The sequence below is a fragment of the Arachis ipaensis genome, chromosome B09 (assembly GCF_000816755.2).
Source record: "Arachis ipaensis cultivar K30076 chromosome B09, Araip1.1, whole genome shotgun sequence".
In the NCBI taxonomy this organism is placed as follows: domain Eukaryota; kingdom Viridiplantae; phylum Streptophyta; class Magnoliopsida; order Fabales; family Fabaceae; genus Arachis; species Arachis ipaensis.
The window spans coordinates 139,789,501-139,806,265 of NC_029793.2; positions in this window are offsets into that span (position 1 = coordinate 139,789,501).

The following is a 16,765-nucleotide window of genomic DNA, read 5'->3' on the forward strand; positions in this document are numbered from 1 at the left end:
TTGTTTTTTAAAAAATTCTAAAAAAATAGTTTCTTTCATTTTAGTAAAATAACTATTTATTAAAGTAGACAAATTAATTATTTTCTTCTCATATACAGTTTTTTTAAGACATAAAAGTAATTAATTAGGATATTGGTTAAGATAATTAAAGTCACTATTTCATTAAATTTTTAATTTAAAGAAAAATCCTAGTTAATTTTGGTATAGAAATTTTGAATTTGAAAACATTGATAAAACTTATGCTGAATTTTGATTTATTTGATTCTCATTTAAATTAATCACTACATAAGTTAAAGTTCTGTTTTGAAGTTGTATTCGAGCTTTAATCTGATTTTTAAAGTTTTAATTTACTTAGTTTGATTTTTTAACTTAGGTACCCGTGACTCATATTAGGGTTTTAAGTGTTTAGTTAAAAAAGAATAAGGTAAAAAAAATTTCAATTGTCACATCAAACAGTCGCTAGAATGTATAATGTAACAGTCGTTAGTCCATCTCAGCATGTCGTTAACGATTTTGTGAGACAGTGACAACAATAAGATTAGGAACCAATGTGAGTCATAACTATTAAGTTGGGAGACTAAATTGAGTAAATCGAAATTTTTGAAATTAGATTGAAACATAGTTGTTAGAACCGAACCAGTGATCGAACCGGTCAAGCTACCGGTTCACTGGTTTATTGGTTCAACCGATAAATCACTGGTTGAACCGATAAAATCGGTCTCACGTAAATATAAAATATAAAATAGTTAAAAACTTAAAATTAAAATTTGAAATACATATCTTCACTAACATTTTATGAAGAATCAAGTCTCAACTTCTAAAAATAACTAATATAAAAAAATCATAAAATTTTAATACTACAATAGTATCTTATTTTGACACAATAAAAAATAATTAATTCACAAAGGCTATCATCTAACTATAATATCAGTAGATTTTAACACTAACATCAAAACAAATAACCTTAATCACAATACTAGCAATAAAATAGATCAAGTAAATTAATAAATTTTTAGTGAAATTTATATTTATATTAATAATGGTATATAATTAAAATATAATTAATTTTAAAAATAGAAAAAACAAAAATTAAATTAAATTAGATATTTATGTATACTATATAATTAATATTTGTCAAATATAATACTTAGAAGTGCAATGGCTAAGTGGCAAGTAGAGGTTGCTTTTGCTCCAAGGTTCTTGGTTCGAGATCTTGTGGAGACATTTTAAAAAATTTTTCAAGCAGACCAGTTTGGTTAGACTGGTTTGCACCGGTTCTTACCGGTTCATACCGGTTTTATTCGTTAAACGGTCCAAAGAGTAAACCGAATCGAACTAGAGTTCAATTCTAGTCCGGTTCACTAGCTTTTCGGTCGAACCAGCCGATCCAGTTCGGTTTTTACAACTATGGATTCAAATACGAACATAATTTCAGAGACCAATAAGTATTATCTCTTTGTTGACAATTAAGTTGTTTTAATGGTAATTAAGATCTAATAATGGTTTATAATAAAAGAAGCATTCTTTTGCAATAATGAACCTATAGTAGTAGTTAGGGGTGTTCATAGATTAGATCATATACATATAAATTCACAGTATTTATCCGTATCTGATATGTAGTTTGAAGATATGATCTGATCTGTAAGATGATCGGATTGGATCGAATCGGATCCACACTCTGATCAGATAGAAGTAAATATGTTTAAAAAAGTAAACAAAAAAAATTATTGACTTTTTTATAAAAATAAATTTTTTTAATATTTTTTATTTTATGGATATATTTGATATCTGATCCAAACATAAAAAGTGCGAATATCGAATTTGATCTAATGAGTTTAGTGCGGATTGGATCGAAATTTCAGCCATATCCCATCTGTAAACATTTTTTGTTTTAGTCTAAATTAAATATTTTGTTATTGTTTTTGGAAAGAAAATCTTTTGAGGAATTTAATAATATGTGATGAGAATAACCGAATAAATTATAAAGAAACCAATTAAAACACAATATGAAAACATCTTTAAAAAAAAGACGTTTTAGGCGTCTTTATCTAAGTAGCCTCCTATAAAAAAATATCATCCTTTTGTTGAGCTTTGTCTATTGAGTTTATAATAAAATTGAGTAAAAAATAAATTAATAAAGTCTTATATTCTCTTATAGAAATGTTTTATAATCTATTTGAAACAAATATCTTTTAAAAGTAAATTTAAAAAAATATCGTTAATCGTTAATTTTTCTCATGATCTTTCATAATTAAATCATCTTAAAATTGAAAACAATAATCCAAAAAATTGTAAAATTAGTAGTCTAGTATCTATAATTTGCCACTCCATCAATAAAGATATTTTTTTCTGGCTGAGCAGGTTGAACACTCCAATTTATTGCAAGAGGAGATTTAATAGCATCCACTAAAAGGTGGTTAGTATGCTAAGATTCACATGTTCTCTCTGGCACAAATTGATGACAACTTTAGAATCAACATCCAAAATTATCTTCATTATTAATGTAATATTTCATTATTATTCGTAAAAAAGAAAGTGAGACTGCGGAAATAATGCAGAAAGATACACAAAGAAACAAGATATAATGACGCCATGATCAGAGATACGACAATGAAAATCTGCGTAAAACAATCCCAAAGACAAGGCTGCTTTTGCCGACTGCAATCAATTCTGCGCCGATATAACTGCAAAGCACCAGCAGTGTTTCACATTCACACTTTAAACTGAGTGAGAGAGTGAGAGAGTGAGAAGAAGAAGAAGAAGATGAGGATGGTGGCACTATCAATAATGGCATTAACTGTGGTTGCAGTGCTTCATGGTTGCATGGGGGAGCTGCCGTCGATGTGCAACGTGTCAATTGGAGATTTGATGCCGTGCAAGCCGGCCGTGACACCGCCAAATCCTCTGCCGCCGACGAAAGAGTGCTGCTCGGTGCTGTCAAAGGCGGACTTGAAGTGCCTTTGCACATTCAAGGATTCTCCCTTGTTGCCATCTTTGGGAATTGATCCAAAACTCGCCATGCAGCTCCCTCAAAAGTGCCACCTTCCTGACCCTCAATGTTAATTAATTCTAATAATAATGCTATCAAATGATTATTAATTACTACCAAATGTATCGCCTATCTGTAAACTTAACTATTCTAAAATACAGTAATAACAATGGATTATTGCTTTCATTAATTCCCTTCTCGCCCTCAATTTTTGTCCGCCTCTCCCTTCCTCACCTTTTTTTCTTTCTTTTCTTTCATCCTATGTCATCGTTCCAATTTTAATTACGCTTTAAAATAGTATTATTTAGTGTCCATATCCACTAATTAAAAATGGGATGCTATCATAAAGACGTAAAAAAACGTCTTTTTTTTAAGATATTTTTTAATAATTAAAATTTAACACATTTAATTATTTAAATTATGTTATTTTTATCAAAATTAGGTCAGATAAATTAATTTGACTGAAAAATAGTGAATCAAAATTTGAATTTATTTAAATTAATATTATTTTTATAAAAAATGACTATAATATTTCTATTATATAAAATGATTAAAATATTCTTATTTTATATATATATATATATAGGGTTAATTGATTATATATGTTAAATTTTAATTTTTAAAAAATATCTTTGAAAAAGACGTTTTTGACATCTTTATCTAAGTGGCTCCCATTAAGAATATGAATACATTAGCACACGTCATTTCCTTTATTTTTTTTTAAATTAAAAATAAAGTTTCATCTTGTAACTTTTTTTTATGAGTACGAAAAAATTATGTCATTTCAATCATAGGTTATTGACACCATGGCTTTGTTTAATGAGAAACAAAAAAAGTGTTGTCATATATAATTTTTATTTAATTTTTAAAAAGTTTACACTTAGATAAATATTGTTGTTAGCGAATTTCATAGTGACAATTATCAAAATTTCATTAAATTTATGGGGACGAAATTTCACAATTAACTATAAATAAACTAAACCAAGTTTTGGATAATGAATTAGTGCATATCTCAATAAATATGTCGAGTATATCTAAAATGAGCACAATAATTATGTATTTATTGGATGTGTCATATTTATATAGATTATTAGATTTTATTAGATAAAAATTAAAGACTAATATAAAAGAAGAGCATTGATGGACTCTAATAAATATAGAATATTCTAGTACATAAATAAATATTTTAAATAATAATAATTTAATACACAATACTTTAAATGGCAACAGAATTTTTTATTCTTAAATAATTAATATAAAACATATTTTTTATTCATTAAAATTAATTATTATACAAAAAATTTTATAATATTAAAAATTAGGGCAATTTACATAAATAAATTGTTACACCTTTAAAATTACGCAATTACATTGTTTTCAAAATGAAGATGCAAATACATTATTTCATATATCTATAGTAGCGGTTTACATAAACACATAATCCGCTGCTGCCAATCGCGGATTACGTTCAAATGTGGCAGCACAGAAACCGCTAGAGCCTGTCGCGGTTTCTGTTTATTTGGGGTTGGTCATAAACCGCTCAGTAGTGATTTATGTGCATAGGACTTCGTGCGTAGACTGCTAGAGGCTATAGCGGTTTACATTGAATATAAAAACAAATAGTAAAACTAATATTTATCTAAAAAAATAATTATAAAATAAATAATTAATGGTATATACTATTTAAATAATATTATAAATAAAAAAATTTAATTTATTATTTCACACTATAATTTAAAAAATATAAATATGCAGATAATAAATTTTTTATTTGTATTTATTATTAAATAGCAAATCAAAGAATGAGTTTAATAATAGCAAATAAAAAGGTGAGTACTCACTCATATTGTTACTAAAATTCAAGGTGGACAACTGCTGACACTCTAGTGATGTGCCCTCTGGAATTTCTTCTATACCATTGCCCATCAATAAAACTTTCTCCAACTGTGGTGCCCACTCCTACATCTCAGGGATATTATCTAACCTTTTCTTACATCTCAGCATGAACCTTCCCTTCATAATATGACTTGCCATCTCCCATGCGAGCCATGATTAGAACCAAAAACCGAGACCCAATATATCAATGAATGGCTCTCGAGTTTAGCTAATATTGCTTACCCTGGACAAATATTTTTTCCATACTCGTTGATTGTATTAATCCTTCATCAACGAGATTCATAATAAACACCTCTTTTGAAACCTCACTGTATAATGCATGTTGCAAGAAACAATTTTGAATAGTCTTGTCTATGGTCATAGCTTCGTTTTATTACCTTTATAACCTCTTCTTCCATGTCTTCTCCCATTGGTTATTATTAAAAAGAGTGAGTACTCACTCTTTGATTTGCTATTTAATAATAAATACTGTTACGGTGGGTAACCGGAGATTAATGGGCTGGATGGCGTTGGTTGGCCCAGACGTACGAAGGAGGAGGCTTTCAGGTGGGTCTGCGAACCCCCGTGAGATCATATGGATATGTCTCTCCGGAGTTTGCGGTGGTAGGTCTCTTCTATCCATATCATCTCGCTTTCTCTTCCCATGACTGTCCGACCTTTCTATGAGATATCTGTCAAGCCGACCTTCCCTCGCCAGCTTTTCTATCACATTTTTGAGATCGTAACAGTCATTTGTGGAGTGACCATATATTTTATGGTACTCACAGTAGTCGCTGCGGCTCCCCCCTTTTTTATTTTTAATGGGTCTGGGGGTGGCAGCCTTTCGGTGTTACAAATCTCTCTGTATACATCTACTATAGAAACTTTCAGAGGAGTATAAGAGTGATATTTTCTTGGTCTATCGAGGCCGAGTTCTTCCTTCTTCTTGGTTTTCCTCTCTCTCTCTTTTGTTGAGGGAGGGTGCCCAGGTCGCCAACTCAGGTCTCTTAACTTAGCATTTTCCTCCATGTTGATGTACTTTTCAGCTCTTTCCTGTACATCACTTAGAGAGATGGGATGTCTTTTGGATATGGACTGTGAGAAGGGACCTTCTCTGAGCCCATTGACTAACCCCATTATGACTGCCTCGGTGGGCAGGTCTTGAATCTCTAAACATGCTTTGTTGAACCTTTCCATATAGGCTCGTAAGGTTTCTCCAACCTCCTGTTTTATTCCCAGGAGGCTTGGTGCATGTTTTACTTTGTCTTTCTGGATAGAGAACCTCATCAAGAATTTTCTTGAGAGGTCTTCAAAACTGGTAACCGACCTCGGGGGGAGGCTGTCGAACCACTTCATCGCTGCTTTTGACAAGGTTGTCGGAAAAGCTTTGCATCGCGTAGCATCAGAAGCATCAGCCAGATACATTCGAATTTTAAAGTTGCTCAGATGATGCTTTGGATCAGTGGTTCCGTCGTAGAGGTCCATATCGGGGCTTCTAAAGTTTCTCAGAACTTTTGCCCTCATTATGTCCTCACTAAAAGGATCTTCCCCTCCTAGGGGCGATTCTTCTCTACTATCACGGGAGTTCCGACCTTTGAGGGAGGATTCTAACTTTAAGAGTTTTTCCTCTAACTCTTTTCGTCGATTCATCTCCTCTCTTAAGTGCTTTTCTATCTCCCTTTGTCGCTCCCGTTCCTGTTCTAGTTGTTCCAAACGACTTTGGTGGACATGAACTAATCCCATAAGCTCAGTTGCGTGGGACTGTCCGTCTTTCTCTGACTCACGGCCTTCAGAAGAATTCACCTTCGGGGTTTTGACTCCGGAGGTTCCTTCTTTGTGTTGATCGTTGGTTTCCTGATGGAGGGTTAGGTCCGCGTCATTATTTCCGGTATCCAGATTCTCTTGTTCAGAATCTGTTTCCACATGACCCTCCTCAGGGGATCTGTCCGCCATCACTGGTAGATCTCTCGGGTCCCCGGCAACGGCGCCAATGTTGCGGTGGGTAACCGGAGATTAATGGGCTGGATGGCGTTGGTTGGCCCAGACGTACGAAGGAGGAGGCTTTCAGGTGGGTCTGCAACTCGGTGCACTCCGTCCGACCTGTACGCGTGAAAGAATGGGGGGTGGTACCTGCAAAGACACTCCGATGCCTAAGTCAGCAAAGGTGTTAACAGATCTAGAGAGTATTGGAACTTAGAGATACCTGAGGGGTGTCAGTGTATTTATAGTGGTGATCCAATAACCACCGTTGGAGTAGTGCCACTTTTCTAGGGTGTTAACCGTCCGGATTTGGGTTCGAGTATACTACTCGGGGTTGTGACCGATGTGATGTTTCGAAACCGACGTGACTTTTGTGACCTTTTGGTTCTGACAGTTATGTCTAATCAAGCGTCGCATCCGTTAGGAATGTGCGTAGGGATTGATGGTCTTGGTAACGGTGCATTTTCATTAATGACTGCTCCGTTTTTACCATTGTGCCCCTAACGTACTTATAAATACTTTCCCTTTCTTTCATTGTTTCGTTTCTGCGATTTTTCAAATTTCCCCTTCATTCGTTCGTGCTGCATTTTTGCATTTTCGAAGGCTTTCGTTTTCTTCAACCCTCATTTTCGGATAAAGGTTAGTTCTTTTTGTAACATGCTTTTTTATTTGCATGCCTTCATTTTGTAGATAGGTTGGTTTGTAGACTTCAGTTCCGTACTTCCTCCTTTAGAGGCCGTGTTTTTTATTTTCCCTTTTCTTTTTCCCTTGTAGGTTTTTGCTACCTTTTTAAGAAAAAGAAATGGCTTCCGTAGATATCCTTTCTCAATGGGTTGATGTCACGGTCCTAGGGGAGGAACCCTCGGTTGATACTGAGTTTATCACCCACCTTCACACTCACCACAGAATTTGTACTTCTGAGGATGACGAGCCGAAGTATGAATTGGTAGTCCCGGGTCCTGAAGACCGGGTTTGCTTTGGGAGGGTCAATGAGGCGGCCCCTCATTTTTTCTTTATGTATGAGTGCATGATCACCCGTTTGGGTGTTTTCCTTCTTTTTTCAAACTTTGAGATATCTGTTTTGCATCACTGCCGAGTTGCCCCTACCCAGCTTCACCCCAATTCTTGGGGTTTTTTGAAAACTTACCAATTTATTAGCCAGGCTTTGGAGTTTCCGACTTCTTTGAAGATTTTTTTCTATCTCTTCCATATGACCAAACCCTTCAGTGGGCTAAACAATAAGCAACAATGGGTGTCTTTCTGAGCCATACAGGGTCGGAGAGTTTTTACCCTTTTTGATGAATCCTTCCATGACTTTAAAAATTATTTTTTCAAAGTTCAAGCCGTAGAGGGTCACCATCCCTTTTATCTGGATGATAATTCTTCTCCCCGATTTCCTTTATACTGGCTGGAGGCCTCCCCCTGCGAGAAATATGGTCTGGATGACCTGGATGAGGTAGAAGCAGCCATTGTGGGGTTCCTCCGAGAAGTGTGGGGGAGGGCCCCATACTTGGACACAAAAAAGTTTCTCCAGGGGTCTCCGACCTTTGTCCAGGCACAGCTAGGTAGTTTTTATTTGTTTGTTAGATTTCCGACTTGTCTGACTGACTTTTCCGACTTGTTTGATCTATCTGTTATTGTCCTTTCAGAGATGGCAAAGGCAAACGCTCAGGAGTCTTACCAAAGGGTCCAGGAGGCTAAAGCAAGATCTCGCGCCAGGACTGGTGGCGCCAGGGCGGTTATCTCTCCTCCTCCTCCTCCTCGGAACGTTGGGACTCCCTCTCAGCCTATTGTAATTTCTTCTTCAACTTTCTCTCAGCCGCCCCCCTCTGCTCGACCTTCTCCTGAGCCAGAGAATAAGAAGCGCAAGACCTTAGAGTCTGGCTCTTCTGGTGAGGTGAAGGCGGATGCTCTTGCATTCGTCCGAAAGAACATCTATCCCAATGTTCGTATAAGCATGGATGATGTTTCTGTTCGGCGCCACCTTACCACTCTGGTTGAGGAGAGCCTTAAGGCGGCGGGGGTTTGTTGCAAACTCTTAGATATTTTCGAGAAGGCTCATCTCAGCTCTTTAGGGATGACCTCGAGGGTCGAAGAGCTGGAGGAAAGGCTTCTCATATATCAGGAGCATGAGGGGAAGTTGAAGGAGGAAGTCGCCAAGCTGAGGGAGGAGAGAGATAACCTCCGGGAGAGGGAGAGGAAGTTGCAAGCCCAATGCAACATGGAGGTTGGTTTGAGGAAGACAGCACAAGATAGCTATCAAAGTTTGTTTAATGATCTTGTGTCTGTGAAAAATGATCTGCTAAATTCTCGGAAGGCATACGCCGAGTTGGAGGACTCTATTGCTGATGGCGCTGAGGAGGCTTGGAGGATCTTTAAGGAGTAGGTCAGAGTCATTGCTCCAGACTTGGACCTCTCTCCTTTAGATCCCGATAAGGTTGTCATCGATGGTGCCATTGTGGATCCCCCTGTCCCCGAGATTATTTCCGAGTCAGATTTGAAGACTCGGGGGCAAAGGATTATAGAGTCCCCTCCTCGCTCTAAGGATGCCCCGAGTTCCTCCACAGTTCCTCCGACTTCCTCTTCATCTCCTATGGATGCCTCTCTTCCCGGCCCTGGTGGTGTTCCTCCTGGCTCTGGTGATGGTGATCCGTCTACGCTCCTTCCTAAAAAATAATTTTGTTGGCTATATGGGGCCCGGCCTGTGGGTCCCCCTTTTTTAAACTCTTTCTTTGTTTGTGTTGATGGTGATTGAACAATCTCTTTTGGCCTTTTAAGGCCGTAAACAAAATATTTATAAGTACCCTTTTTTGGATAAGGGTTTTGAGTTTCGGAAAATACCCTTTTTTGACTAAGGGTCTAAGTTACCTTATGCGTGCATGCTTCTCTGATTTCGAACTTCCCTTTGATCTTTTCTGGAAAAACATTTTCTTTGGCTTTGTCTGCCTTTCTGAACCTTTTTATTTTAAGGATCTTTAGGGCAGCTTTTTAATCTTTTCTTAGGTTTTTTCCTATCTCTTTTTGGTTATTCCTAGTACTCAATTTCGTTTTATTGAGTTTTTATGACTTAGGCTATTTTCGTGATTCATTTTTGTTTTACTCGGTTTCTCATTCCGACTTATAAGTCAGGATGTTTTCGAGTTTATCATGATCAACTTGTATAACCTCTTTACGCCGACTTGTACCTCGTCGTTTCATCCTGACGACCATCTAGGTCGGTCATGGGATTTTTACGTTTTGTCGAGCTTAAGTCGGCGCGTTTCATAGAAAGGAATAGAAAACAATAAAAAAAAGGAATTTTGTAAGAGACATATATGAAAAAGATCTTTCATTAATTGGGGAGGTACCTTACTGCTACTTAGAGTTTTTGACAATCTATTTCCCTTAGTCTCTACTATGATGCCTCGTTAAAAACCCTTCTCCAGAAAAAACCCTTTGATTTTGGGAAAAAATCATGAAGTTGGGAAAAGAGTACATCAGGGAGTAGAGTTCGCTTTTAACTGTAGTACCTTTTTATATTACAAGCATGCCACGACTTTGGTAACTCGGTGCCGTTCAAGTCGGTCACTTTATAATAGTCTTTTCCTAAGACCTCATTGATTTTGTACGGTCCTTTCCAGTTTGCAGCGAGCTTTCCTTCTCCTGATTTGTTGACTCCAATGTTGTTTCTGATCAAGACTAAGTCACTTGGGGTGAATGATCTTCGAATGACTTTCTTGTTGTATCTTGTAGTCATCCTTTGTTTCAACGCTGCTTCTCTTATCTGGGCTTCTTCTGACTTCGGGGAGCAAGTCGAGCTCCTCTTTATGCCCCTGTATGTTTCCGATCTCGTCATGGAGAATCACTCTTGGGCTTTGTTCGTTGACTTCTATTGGGATCATGGCTTCTATGCCATAGACTAGTCGGAAGGGTGTTTCTCCAGTTGCGGATTGGGGGGTTGTCCTGTAAGCCCATAGCACTTGTGGGAGCTCTTCGGCCCAGGCTCCTTTTGCATCTTGTAATTTTTTCTTTAGCCCTGCCAGTATGACTTTGTTGGCTGCCTCGGCTTGCCCATTGGCTTGCGGGTGTTCCACCGAGGTGAACTGGTGTTTGATCTTCATACTGGCTACTAGGCTTCTAAAGGTAGAGTCGGTGAATTGGGTTTCATTATCTGTAGTAATGGAATGAGGTATCCCATACCTTGTGATGATATTTTTGTAGAGGAACCTCCGACTTCTTTGTGAGGTGATGGTGGCTAATGGTTCTGCTTCTATCCATTTTGTGAAGTAATCTATTCCCACTATCAGGTATTTGACTTATCCTGGCGCCTGGGGAAAAGGACCTAATAAATCCATTCCCCATTTCGCAAAGGGCCATGGAAAAGTGATGCTGATGAGCTCCTCCAGGGGAGCCACGTGGAAATTTGCATGCATCTGGCATGGTTGACACTTTTTCACAAATTCGGTCGCATCTTTCTGCAAGGTCGGCCAGTAGAATCCAGCTCGGATCACTTCCTGGCTAGTGACCTTGCTCCGAGATGATTTCCGCAGATCCCACTGTGGACTTCTTCCAACACTTCGGTGGTTTTTGAGGTCGGTACACATTTTAGTAATGGTGTTGATATCCCCCTTCTGTAGAGGATATTTCTCACCAAAGTGTAATGTTGTGCTTCCCTTCGGATCTTCTTAGCCTCTTTCTCCTCCTTGGGGAGGATGTCGAATTTCATGTATTCGATCAAGGGGTTCATCCAACCAAGGCTTAATCCGACTATCTCAAGGACCTCTTGTTTATCTTCTACTTTTACCACGGAGGGTTTCTGGAGAGTTTCTTGGATCAGGCTTCTGTTATTCCCTCCTGGCTTGGTACTTGCCAACTTGGATAGGGCGTCTGCTCTTCTATTTAGATCCCGAGTTATGTGTTTGACCTCGGTTTCTGCAAAGCGCCCAAGATGTTCCAGAGTTTTTTCCAAGTATCTTTTCATATTTGGGTCCTTTGCCTGATACTCTCCACTTATCTGGGAGGTTATTACTTGCGAATCGCTGTATATCATCACTTTTGTAGCACCGACTTCTTCCGCCAGCTTCAATCCAGCAATCAAGGCTTCATACTTCGCCTGATTATTTGAAGCTGAGAATTCAAATTTGAGGGAAACCTCTATTTGGGTCCCTCTTTCGTCTACCAATATTATGCCTGCACCGCTTCCTGTTTTGTTTGAGGATCCATCTACATAAAGTTCCCATGTAGTTGGTTTTTCCTCTTGGTCTCCCGCGTATTTCGCAATGAAGTCGGTGAGGCACTGGGATTTGATCGCCGTTCGAGTTTCATACTTCAAGTCAAACTCGAAGAGTTCTATTGCCCACTGAACCATTCTCCCTGCAACATCCGTCTTTTGGAGGATTTGCTTCATGGGTTGGTTCGTGCGAACTCTTATTGTGTGAGCTTGAAAGTAAGGCCGTAGCCTTCGTGAGGCTACTACTAAGGAGTAGGCAAACTTCTCTAGTTTGTGGTACCTTAGCTCAGGGCCTTGTAGAACTTTACTGATGAAATATACTGGGTGCTATCCGACCTAGTCTTCTCTTATCAGGGCCGACGAGACGGCCTTGTCTGCTACAGATAAGTATAGGACGAGGTCTTCCCCAGCTATGGGTCGGGTCAGAATATGAGGTTGGCTCAAGAATCTTTTGAACTCTTGGAACGCCTCCTCGCATTCCGGAGTCCATTCGAATTGACATCCCTTTCTCAATAAGGAGAACAGTGGAAGGGATTTTAGTGCTGATCCTGCCAAGAATCTGGAGAGGGCTGCAAGTCGGCCGTTCAGCTGCTGGACCTCTCTTAAACAAGTCGGGCTTTTCATCTCCAGGATAGCTCTACACTTGTCGGGATTAGCTTCAATCCCTCTTTGTGTTAGCATAAACCCTAGGAATTTTCCTGCCTCTACTGCGAAGGCACACTTTGAGGGATTTAGTCTCATCCCGTGTAACCTTATGGTGTCGAAGACTTGTGAGAGGTCTGCCAAGAGATTGACTTCTTTCTTGGTTTTTACCAGCATGTCGTCGACGTATACTTCCATTAGGCTTCCAAGGTGAGAAGCAAACACCTTATTCATCAGCCTCTGGTATGTGGCCCCTGCATTCTTTAATCCAAACGGCATGACCACGTAGCAAAAATTAGCTCTGGGCGTGATGAGTGATGTTTTCTTCTGATCTGGCTCATACATCGGGATTTGGTTATACCCCGAGTAGGCGTCCATGAATGACAAGTATTAATACCTCGAGCTGGAGTCTACCAGGGTGTCAATACTTGGCAGTGGGTAAGGGTCCTTGGGACAGGCCTTATTTAAGTCGGTATAGTCGACACACATTCTCCATTTACCATTTTGTTTTTTGACTAGCACTACATTGGCTAGCCATGTTGGGTACTTGACTTCTCTGATGAAGCCGGCTTATAGGAGCGCTTGTACTTGCTCTTCTACTATTAGGGCTCGTTCTGGGCCGAGCTTGCGTCTTCTTTGTTGTACAGGTCGGGACCCCAGATAAACCGAGAGCTTATGGGACATGAGCTCGGGGTCTATTCCAGGCATGTCGGAGGCCTTCCAGGCGAAGAGATCGGAATTATCTCTTAGAAGCTTAGTCAACCCTTGTTTTAGGGTTTTCCTAGGTTGGCCCCTATGTGGGTATTTTTTCCCTCTTCTTCGCCGACCTGTATCTCCTCGGTTTTTCCTCCCAGTTGAGGACGCAGCTCCTCTTTGGCCCTTGTGCCTCCGAGCTCTACTGTGTGAACTTCTCTGCCTTTTCCTCTCAGGTTTAGGCTTTCATTGTAACACTTCCTTGCCAATTTCTGATCTCCCCTTACCGTTGCTATCCCCGCTAAGGTCGGGAATTTCATACAAAGGTGAGGAGTGGATACCACCGCTCCGAGTCGATTAAGGGTAGCTCTGCCAATTAAAGCATTATATGTTGACCCTACATCGATGACTATGAAGTCTATGCTCAGAGTTTTTGATTTTTCCCCTTTTCCAAAGGTGGTGTGGAGGGGCAAAAATCCTAGTGGCTTTATTGGCGTGTCGCCTAGTCCGTATAAGGTGTCGGGGTAGGCTCTTAATTCTTTCTCATCTAACCCTAGTTTGTCGAAAGCAGGCTTAAAAAGAATGTCCGCCGAGCTTCCTTGGTCTACTAGGGTTCTGTGGAGATGAGCATTTGCTAGGATCATAGTTATTACCACTGGATCATCGTGTCCAGGGATTATTCCTTGCCCATCTTCTTTTGTGAATGAAATGGTTGGGAGGTCGGATGACTCTCCTCTGACTTGGTAGACTCTCTTGAGGTGTCTTTTGCGAGAGGATTTGGTGAGTCCTCCTCCCGCGAACCCCCCTGAGATTATATGGATATGTCTCTCCGGAGTTTGCGGTGGTGGGTCTCTTCTATCCATATCATCTCGCTTTCTCTTCCCATGACTGTCCGACCTTTCTATGAGATATCTGTCAAGCCGACCTTCCCTCGCCAGCTTTTCTATCACATTTTTGAGGTCGTAACAGTCATTTGTGGAGTGACCATATATTTTATGGTACTCACAGTAGTCGCTGCGGCTCCCCCCTTTTTTATTTTTACTGGGTCTGGGGGTGGCAGCCTTTCGGTGTTACAAATCTCTCTATATACATCCACTATAGAAACTTTCAGAGGAGTATAAGAGTGATATTTTCTTGGTCTATCGAGGCCGAGTTCTTCCTTCTTCCTGGTTTCCCTCTCTCTCTCTTTTGTTGAGGGAGGGTGCCCAGGTCGCCAACTCAGGTCTCTTAACTTAGCATTTTCCTCCATGTTGATGTACTTTTCAGCTCTTTCCTGTACATCACTTAGAGAGATGGGATGTCTTTTGGATATGGACTGTGAGAAGGGACCTTCTCTGAGCCCATTGACTAACCCCATTATGACTGCCTCGGTGGGCAGGTCTTGAATCTCTAAACATGCTTTGTTGAACCTTTTCATATAGGCTCGTAAGGTTTCTCCGACCTCCTGTTTTATTCCCAGGAGGCTTGGTGCATGTTTTACTTTGTCTTTCTGGATAGAGAACCTCATCAAGAATTTTCTTGAGAGGTCTTCAAAACTGGTAACCGACCTCGAGGGTTTTGACTCCGGAGGTTCCTTCTTTGTGTTGATCGTTGGTTTCCTGATGGAGGGTTAGGTCCGCGTCATTATTTCCGGTATCCAGATTCTCTTGTTCAGAATCTGTTTCCACATGACCCTCCTCAGGGGATCTGTCCGCCATCACTGGTAGATCTCTCGGGTCCCCGGCAACGGCGCCAATGTTACGGTGGGTAACCGGAGATTAATGGGCTGGATGGCGTTGGTTGGCCCAGACGTACGAAGGAGGAGGCTTTCAGGTGGGTCTGCAACTCGGTGCACTCCGTCCAACCTGTACGCGTGAAAGAATGGGGGGTGGTACCTGCAAAGATACTCCGATGCCTAAGTCAGCAAGGGTGTTAGCAGATCTAGAGAGTATTGGAACTTAGAGATACCTGAGGGGTGTCAGTGTATTTATAGTGGTGATCCAATAACCACCGTTGGAGTAGTGCCACTTTTCTAGGGTGTTAACCGTCCCTTTATCTTAGGGAAGTTAAGATATGGCTCGTGTTCATATTATTCTCTCTCCTTATTATTATTATTTTTTTAATATAAATAATCAATCAATTTTATTTTTAAGGTGGTGATGTTATTAAATTATCGGTGTGCTTGGTTTAAGGTTAAAAAAAATTGAAAATATTTTGTGAGATAATTTTATATATCAAACTCGTCTGTTTAATATTATAAATTGTCCAAAGTTATTTTAAATGTTTTCAAAAATAAATTACAATTATTTTTGCTTTATAATATATATTTAGAAGCTAGCTAACTTATATTCTCTCTCTACATGGAAATAATAAGCATTTATGCTTTGTGTTGGGAATAAAATGTCAACAACTTTGATAATAATATAATTTGTTTGAGAATTAAAATTTAAAATCCGAATCAAACAAAAGATATTATATTCTTGTGTGATAATTTTTAAGAACAGATTAATTATAATAACTTAAAATAAGTTAGAATTCTTTTATTTTAAATAAAAGTGAAAATATTGTGGTATTATATTCTAAACTTACCCATATCTCTAGCGTTTGAAGTTTGTCCAGCGACCACCACGGCCACGGCGCACTCAACGGCGGCAGCAGTTCGGCGATGGCCCAACAACGACGACGACGAATCCCTTGCAGCAACAAACGCAAATAGTGAACAGCTCCTCCTCTCCATTTCGGGCTCGATAACGGTGGCAGTTTTGCGGTGGATCTTGTGGGAGGGAAGGGAAGCCAGCGCTGCTTCTTCTTCTGTGATTGACTGCCTCTGCTTCTCCTTCTGCTTCTGCTTGAACTTTTTTCACTGGCGAAGAAAACGAAGATGCTATTCTCCAACGGAGACCACGACCTTTTCGAGTCTGACGATCGGAGCTACCTAAGCTCCGGTGTCCTCGTCCTCGCCGGCAGGAGCCTCCTCCTCTTCGCGGTGCTCGGCTTCGGTGTTCGACATGCTGAGATTTAAGAACATGAACATCATTTTTTTAATTCTTTTTAATTTTCGTGGTTGTTGATTTTGGATTTGAAGTGCAATTGATGATTGTTGAACTGTTGTCAAATTTAAATTTGTTAGTGATTTATTTTGCTGAATTTGTTATTGTTCAATTTGCTGGATTTGTTGTTGTTGCTGGTGAAGAAGAGAAAAAGAAGGAGAAGTTTGCAAAGAGCAGAAGGAAGGGAATATCAAAGGCCACTGTGGCGGAGGAAGGGGTGGAAGAAGTGAGAGGCGTTAAGGGGTCAAGAATGGAGTTGCTAGTGGCGGAGGAGTAGAGGAGAGAGAGCGAGAGGGGAGGGCGAAAGAGGGTGGCGATGTTGAAGTTGAACAAGAAGAGGAAGAAGTT